General features: G+C 37.5%; 1 pseudogene; it reads right to left on the bottom strand.

The window, feature by feature from the left end:
* Positions 1–5648: 5648 nt before the first annotated feature.
* Positions 5649–6977, bottom strand: LOC140596462 (procathepsin L pseudogene; annotated as a pseudogene).
* Between the last annotated feature and the right edge of the window lie 2258 nt (positions 6978–9235).

Here is a 9235-nt window from a genome sequence, read left to right as displayed (position 1 = left end):
AAATTATTTTTACATAGAAAATCTGAACACTAGGGAGGAATATATATCGCTGCCTATAAATACATGTGCACATATATATCTACATTTTAGTGGACTATATTTTTAAAACATATATTTGGATTATTTTTGGAAAACTTTCTTAACAGTTTTTATAGGCTTAAAGAACAGACTCAACTTAGGTTTTTAACTAGAAATCTCTAGTTGTATAAAAACCTGTATATGCGGTTTGGCATAGTTTTCAGCTGCAAGTTTTGAGCAGTTTGTTGCTGGGTCAGAAAGAAATCTTTCTTGCTTGGTTTGCAGACTGTGTGTTCACCCCTCTGAGACCAAGGCCAGGAGGTTGTGACCCCTCAGAGATGGAGCACAGGTTAGAGGTCACCACTCAGAGGCGGAGCCTGGCCTGGAGTTTACACCAGCAAAGTACCATCACTGAAGAACTACTGAAAGTGACTGTCTCCCTAGAAATGTTTAAAATGAAAGAGTGAATGAATATGTGTGTGTGTGTGTGTATATATATATATATACATATATATATATATATATGTATATATATATATATATATAGGCGGGGCAGACAAAATATCACCTAGAGTTCCATCTTGTAGAGGGAGCTGTTAAACTCTCATAAGATTTCATTTTTTCTTATCTGTCTTAAACATGTATTATCAAATACGTGATCATTTTATATGTGAAATTTTAGTTATTTAATTAACTTTAAATTATAATTGTTTCCCAAGTCATTATCTACCCAAAAATCGTTTCCAGGAACAGAGTCCTAATAATTATTAAGGACTCTGTGTTCATTAACATACTTACAGAATGTGTATAGGTACGCAGCATTGTTATCAGTTCTGAGCATGTTGTATTGGAAAAATTCTGGACAGGGAGGTTATCAGGAGACTCAAGTTCTGATATTGACTGTCAATAAACTAATAGGTTCTATATGCTTACGTCTAAGGGCTGACGAAAAGGGCTACTATGAAAAATCATGGCTACTTAGGGTAAGCTAAGATAGTACAGGAATTATCTGGAGTAGATTCTACTAATATGTACCAAAGTCCAGTGTTTTCCTGCATAGCCATCTCTGTTACTTAGAAATTCTGTATTATGTAGTTATATTTGGTTAACACCTATTCTCTTCTTTTTTCTTCTTCCTTTAACCATTAATCCATTTTCCCAAACAACCGTGGACTCATCTAATCGTTCTTTTAGACATTAAAAACAAAAATTGTCTATTGTCTTATAAATTCCAGGCATGTGTCTTAGGTTCTAGGAATAAAGGGGTGACCAAATCAGAAAGGTTCTCGCCTTTTTGAATTTTACACTCCATGATGAGGGAGAAGCCACAGATAATTATTCTATGGAAGATGTACTGAATTGGATTAAAAGTGCATGAAAACACACCAGTTAGAAGTTTGTTCAGAACGACGTTGCTCGCTCATGTATGCCTGTTCTCTGGCATAATTATAAGCAGTGCCCTTTCACTCTAAAAAATGCTTCATTTTAGGTAATAGATGATAAAGCCTCTGTATGTATCAAAATTTACAAGGTAGCAGCTGCCCACCCCAACCTTTATTTTACAAATAAAGAAAATGAAATTCTGATTGGTGTGGTAACTTTACTATGATGACATAGCTAATTAATGATAGAAATACACAGCTTCATAGGACAGAAAAAATGATACAAGCCATCCATGAGTGACAGTTCACCATAGATCTGTGATCTTAGAAATTAACCTAATGCTCTAAGCCACACAGTCATGAATATGTGAATTCTGATATCGTCCTGTGCTGTGGCAGTTAAAAGAGAGCATATTCTTGAAAGTCCTAGAACAATAGATTGAAAAATATCCTCAATGTTAGCCCCTCTGCCAGAAGAGAAAATACTCTTACCCCACTAGAGCATTTATAGAATAAGAGATCTCTCACAGGTACTTTTTTAATATTTATTTTTTATTGAAGTTTCTTTTGCCAACATATACTATAATAACCAGTGCTGATCCCATCAAGTGCCTTCCTCAATGCTTGACACCCAGTGACCCCAACCCCCTACTCATCTCCGCTTCTGCATTACTTTGTTCATTTCCCAGAGTTAGGATTCTCTCAAGGTTTGTCTCCCTCTCTATTTTTTCCTACTCAGTTTCCCTCCTTTCCCTTATAATCCCTTTCACTATTTCTTATATTCCCCATATGAGTGAAACCATATAATGATTGTCCTTCTCCAATTGACTTACTTCACTCAGCATAATACCCTCGCATCCACGTTGAAGCAAATGGTAGGTATTTGTCCATTCTAATGGCTGAGTAATATTCCATTATTCCACACACATTATATATATATCACATATTATATATCTATCTATCTATCACATATTAGATATATATATATATCACATCTTCTCTATCCATTTATATGTCAGTGGACATCATGGCTCATTCCAGTTTAGCTGTTGTGGACATTGATGCTATAAACATTGGGGAGCAGGTGTCTCAGCTTTTCACTGCATCTGTATCTTTGGGGTAACTCCCCAGCAGGGCAATTGCGGAGTCGTAGGGTAGCTCTATTTTTAACTCTTTGAGGAACCTCCACACTGTTTTTCAGAGTAGCTGAACCAGTTCACATTCCCACCAAGTTCCCAACAGTTCCCCTGTCTCCACATCCTCTCCAACATTTGCTGTTTTCTATCTTCTTAATCTTCTTAATCTTCTTAATCTTCTCACTGGTGTGAGGTGGTATCTCACTGTGGTTTTGATTTGTATTTCCCTGATGGCCAGTGATGCAGAGCATTTTCCCATGTGCTTATTGGCCATGTGTAGGTCTTCTTTGGTGAAATGTCTATTTATGTCTTTTGCCCATTTCATAATTGGATTGTTTGTTTCTTTGCTGTTGAGTTTAATAAGTTTTTTATAGATCTCGGATAGTAGCCCTTTATCTGATAGGTCACTTGCAAATATCTTCTCCCATTCTGTAGGTTGTCTTTTATTTTGTTGACTGTTTCTTTTGCTGTGCAGAAGCTTTTTATCTTGATTAAGTCTCAATAGTTCATTTTTGCTTTTGTTTCCTTTGCCTTCATAGATTTATCTTGCAAGAAGTTGCTGCGGCCAAGTTAAAAAAGGATGTTGCCTGTGTTATCCTCTAGGATTTTGAGGAATTCTCGCCTCACATTTAGATCTTTCATCCATTTTAAGTTTATCTTTGTGTATGGTGTAAAAGCATTGTCTAGTTTCATTCTTCTGCACATGGCTGTCCAATTTTCCCAGCACCATTTATTGAAGAGTCTGTCCTTTTTCCTGTGGATATTCTTTCTGGTTTTGTCGAATATTGACCATAGAGTTGAGGGCCCATTTCTAGGTTCTCTCTTCTGTTCCATTGACCTATGTGTCTGTTTTTGTGCCAATGCTACGCTGTCTTGAGGATCACAGATTTGTAGTACAGCTTGAAATCCAGCATTGTGATGCCCCTGGCTCTGGTTTTCTTTTTCAATATTCCCTTTGCTGATTCCATACAAATCTTAAGATGATTTTTTCCAACTCTCTGAAGAAAGTCCATAGTATTTTGATAGGGATTGCATTGAATGTGTAAATTTCCCTGGGTAGCATAGACATTTTCACAGTATTAATTCTTCCAATCCGTGAGCATGGAATATTTTTCCATCTCTTTGTGTCTTCCTCAAAATCTTTCAGAAGTGTTCTGTAGTTTTTAGGGCATAAATCCCTTACCACTTTGGTTAGGTTTATTCCTAGGTATCTTATGGTTTTGGGTGCCATTGTAAATGGGATTGACTCCTTGATGTCTCTTTTTTCAGTCTCATTTTAGTTTATAGGAATTCCACTGATTACTATGCATTGATTTTGACTCCTGCCGCATGGCTGAATTGCTGTATGAGTCCTAGCAATCTTGGGGTGGTGTCTTTTGGGTTTTCTACACACAGTAACGTGTCATGTGCAAAGAGGGAGAGTTTGCCTTCCTCTGTCAGTTTAAATGCCTTTTATTTCTTTTTGTTGTCTGATTCCTGAGGCTAGGACTTCTAGTACTATGTTGAATAGCAATGGCGAGAGTGGACATCCCTGTCATGTTCCTGATCTTAGGGGAAAGGCTCTCAGTTTTTCTCCATGGAGAATGATATTTGCTGTGGGCTTTTCATAGATGGCTTTTGAGATGCTGAGGAATGTTCCTTCTATCCCTACACTGTGAAGAGTTTTGATCAGGAATGGATGCTGTATTTTGTCAAATGCTTTCTCTGCATCTATTGAGAGGATCCTATGGTTCTTGTTTTTTTCTCTTGTTGATGTGATCTATCACATTGATTGTTTTATGAGTGTTAAACCAACCTTGCATCTCAGGGATAAATCCCACTTGGTCATGGTGAATAATCCTCTTAATGTACTGTTGGATCCTATTGGCTAGTATCTTGTTGAGAAATTTTGCATCCATGTTCATCAGGGATATTGTTCTATAATTGTCCTTTTTGGTGGGGTCTTTGGTTTTGGAATCAAGGTGATGCTGGCCTGTTAGAACAAATTTTGAAGTATTCCATCCCTTTTTATCCTTCAGAACAGCTTTAGTAGAATATTATTTCCTCTTTAAACATTTGATAGAATTCCCCTCAGAAGCCATCTGGCCCTGGAATTTTGCGTCGTGGCAGGTTTTTGATAACTGCTTCAATTTCCTTGCTGGTTATTGGCCTGTTCAGGTTTTCTATTTCGTTTTGTTCTAGTTTTGGTCATTTGTGATTTTTCCAGAAATGCATCCATTTCTTCTAGATTGCCTAATTTATTGGCTTATAGCTGCTCATAAAATGTTTTTTAAAATCATTTGTATTTCCTTGGTATGGTTCTGATCCCTCCTCTTTCATTTGTGATTTTATTACCTTGAGGTTTTTTTTTTTCTCTTTAATAAGGCTGGCTAAGGGTTTATCTATCTTATTAATTCTTTCAAAGAACCAATTCCTGTTCTTCTTTTTTTATCTGTTCTGCAGTTCTTCTGGTCTCTGTTTCATTGAGTTCTGCTTGAATCTTTATTATCTCCCCTCTTCTGCTTGGTGTAGGCTTTATGTGCTGTTCTTTCTCCAGTTCATTTAGGTGCAAGTTTAGCTTGTGTATTTGAGTTATTTCCAGTTTTTTGAAGGAGACTTGTATTGAGATGTATTTCCTTCTTGGGACCTCTTTGCTGTATCCCAGATTTTTTGAATGGTTGTATCTGCATTTTCATTAGTTTCCCTGAATCCATAGATTCTTCTCTAATTTCCTGGTTGACCCATTCAACTTTTAGTAGGATGCTCTTTAACCTCCATGTGTTTGAATTTCTTCCAAATTTCTTCTTATGACTGAGTTCTAGTTTCAAAGCATTGTGGTCTGAAAATATGCAGGGGGGCAATCCTATCTTTTGGTATCGGTTGAGACCTCATTTGTGACCTAGTGTGTGGTCTATTCTGGAGAAAGTTCCATGTGCACTTGGGAAGAATGTGTATTCAGTTGTGTTCAGTTAGAAAGCTCTGTAAACATCTGTGAAATCCATCTGGTCCAGTGTATAATTTAAGGCCCTTGTTTCTTTGGTGATGTCATGCTTAGAAGATCTGATATTTACCTGATATTTACTGACAAGGACTGTGTTGAAGTCTCCTACTATTAGTGTATTATTTTATTTTTTTCTTCCTCTACTTATTGAATTAAAATTTATTTCAAAAGGTAAAGTTTATATATCCTTTGAATAAATAAGAAGTCAAAAATTTTAGAATTAAGTAATAAGTCTTCAACATTATAAAGCCATATATAGCAGTAATTAAAGTAGTGGTAATGTCACAGAAAATGATAAAAATGTCACAGAATTCAAATCACAACTTGGATTCTCAATGATTCAAGTGTCTTATCTTACACAATAAGAGTTTGGTCAATTTTAAGATAAACTTCCTCCAGATATGCTGTCCTCAAGTCCTCTAATCTTGTGGTCCATCAGCTCACACAATGGGATAGTTGGTTGCTGTGGCAATTCTACAATGGTTGTTCTGGTCTTAGGCCATTTTTATATAGCCATTCCAGCCCCATTCTGGACCCCAACTGTTCTTGATATTCCAAAATTTATTATTTGAGTCTGTTCCTACAAAGCCATAACCAGCCACCCGAACACCATGATCTAGATCTTTGCTGCTGCAGTCTGGATCAAATTAAATGCCTGCTTTGTAGAACTGGAAGTGCCTGCATCAGTAGCAACAGAGATGGGCCCTAGAGTTGCCACTGCCTTCATTAGGGTCTTTTCCCATTGAGGGAGGTCCATGAAGCCAGTGTCATTGGCAGCAGAACACTCAGTCTTGTAGTTACAGGTCTCTGTGTCCTTTCCAAGATATGGATAAGATTCCTCTGAATCCAGGCCTCCATTGTCTTTAACATGATGAAAGGTGTTATCCATCAGGCCACCACTGCAGCCCTCATTGCCTTGAGCCTTAGAGCAGTCCACCAGGTTCTGCTCACTCAGTGGCACAAGTTTGCCTGTTTTCCGGAACATCTGTCTTTTGAGGGCACCAGTTGCACTAAAAGTCCAACAAGAACCACACTGACTCTGATTCTGCACAGGAGTTACGTAACCTTTCTCTCTCCAGTCCACAGATTTGGGGATCTCAGCAAAGATAGGTTCTTGGAACACTTTCCCTTTCTTGTGCTTCTGGTTTTGAAAGTCATTCATCACCTGCCTGAATTCTTCATTGGTCATGTCACCAAAGGTATTCATCGCCATTGTGAAGCCATGTTTCCCTTGGCTATATTCTCAATTATGCAGTTCAGTCATTTTCATATTCTCCCACACTGCTCTCCTCTATCCTTCTTCATTCATGCCATATAATCTGTGCATTGCCTTCCACTGGTACCATTATGCATTTAAGCTTTCATCGAGTTTTGGAGCTGCTGAGGCTATTCACAAGCAAAGGGCAGTCAAGAAGAGTGAACAATTCATGTTTCAAAAACCTGCGGCATCCACAGCTGCGCAGGTGCACCCCACGGATCGCCAAGGCCCATGAGTCTAGTGTATTATTTTCTAAGTATCTCTTTACTTTGGTTATTAATTGATATACTTGGCATTATTAATTGATATACTTGGCATCTCCCACATTAAGAGCATACATATTCATGATTGGTAGGTCTTCTTGCTGGATTGATCCTTTAAGTATGATATAGTGTCTGTCTTCATCTCTTACTACAGTCTTTGGGATAAACTTTAATTGATCTGATTTGAGGATTGCTACCCCAGCTTTCCTTTGAGGAGCATCTGAATGGTAGATGGTTTCCACTCCTTCATTTACAGGCTGGAAGTGTCCTTAGGTCTAAAATGAGTCTTTTGTAAGACAGAAAATAGATGGGACTTTCTTTTTTATCCAGTCTGATACCCTGTGTCTTTTGATGGGATCATTTAGCCCATTCACATTCAGAGTAACTATTGAAAGATATGAATTTATAGTGTTATCGTAATACCTATTCTGTCCCTGTTTTTGTGGATTATTTCCTTGAGCTCCCTCTTTCTTTTACAGGGTCCCCTTTAATATTTATTGTAGAGATGGTTTGGTGGTCACATAGTCTTTCAGTTTCTGCCTATTCTGGAAGCTCTTTTTCTCTCCTATTCTGAATGAAAGTCTTCTTATTTAGGACCCTGAATATATCCTGCCAGCCCTTTCTGGCCTGACCGGTCTCTGTGGAGAGGTCTGCTGTTAATCTGGTATTTCTCCCCATATAAATTAAGAATCTCTTGTCTCATGCTGCATTAAGAACTTTCTCTTAAATGTTTGGGAAAAATCAGAAAGGGAGACAGGACATAAGAACTCCTAACTCTAAAATAAATTTATTATCAAAAAAAGAATTTTCTCTTAATCTTTGAAATTTGCAAGCTTCACTATTAAATGTGAGGTGTTGAATGGTTTGTATTGATTGGGGTGGGGGGAATCTCTAACTCTTGGATCTGAATGCTTGTTTCCCTCCCCAAATTAGGGAAGTTCTCAACTATGGTTTGTTCAAATATACTTTGTGGTCCTGGGATCCCTGGGTGGCGCAGTGGTTTGGCGCTTGCCTTTGGCCCAGGGCGCGATACTGGAGACCTGGGATCGAATCCCACATCAGGCTCCCGGTGCATGGAGCCTGCTTCTCCCTCTGCCTATGTCTCTGCCTCTCTCTCTCTCTCTCTCTTTGTGTGACTATCATAAATAAATAAAAATTAAAAAAAAAATTTTATACTTTGTGGTCCTATCTATCTCTCAGTCTCTTCTGGGGTCAAATTATATGTAAATTCTTCCTTATCAAGCTATCATTTATTTCCCTAACCCTTTCTTCATTGGCTCTTAATTGTTTTTCTCTTTTTTCCTCAGCTTTCTTCCTTACCATCAACTTGTCTTCTATGTCACCCATTCTCTCTTCCACCTCATTAACCCTAGCAGTTAGGAAATCCAGTTTGGATTGCATCTCATTTAATCTCTTTTTAATTTAGGCCTGATTAGATCTCACTTCTGCAATAACAAAGTCTCTAGAGTCCTTTAGGCTTTTTTCCAGAGCCATCTGTAGCTTTGTATTTGTACTTCTGAATTGACTTTTTGACATTGGATTTAAATCCAAATTCTGTAACTCTGTTATTGGTTCTTTCTTTTTTGGTGAATTCTTCCTTCTAGTTACTTTATCCAGTGCAGAGTGGCTGTATGAGTGGGTTGAAACAAAAATATCAACCACACCCTAAGTAAAATATACCCTAGATGATTCCGAAGAGGTCAGAGACCATAAATAAATAAATAAATAAATAAATAAATAAATAAATAAATAAATAAATAAATAAAACAGAGCAACATAAAACAAAAGGATCACTAAAGTGAAAAACAAATTTTAAAACAAATTAGTAAAAATAAAGGGCCAAAAACCACAGAGAATAAGAAAAAGAAAGTAAAAAAGAGAAAAAAGGGGGGGGGGCGGGGGATGGTGGTGGTGAATAAATGATAGTGGAGATAATGTAGTCTACCTGAGGGGTCCTAGAGGGTATTCCTCTTGGTTTTGAGTGTATTTTGTTCTGTATGTTAGAGGATGCTCTATCCTAAATTTATATATACCATCAATACTTATTTAAAGCCCCAACTTTGAACACCAAAACAAGATAAAAGAGGGGGGCGCAGAATGGGAAGGAAGAGAGAATATAATCTCACAGAATGAATCAGCACATTATTCCACTTGTTTCTGGGTGTATGTTGACGTGTGTTAAAAGGTATTAACTTACA

Source organism: Vulpes vulpes, unplaced genomic scaffold (assembly GCF_048418805.1).
Source record: "Vulpes vulpes isolate BD-2025 unplaced genomic scaffold, VulVul3 Bu000000666, whole genome shotgun sequence".
NCBI classification, from domain to species: domain Eukaryota; kingdom Metazoa; phylum Chordata; class Mammalia; order Carnivora; family Canidae; genus Vulpes; species Vulpes vulpes.
The sequence above is the reverse complement of the archived record's forward strand: the minus strand, read 5'-3'. Positions and strand labels throughout refer to the sequence as shown.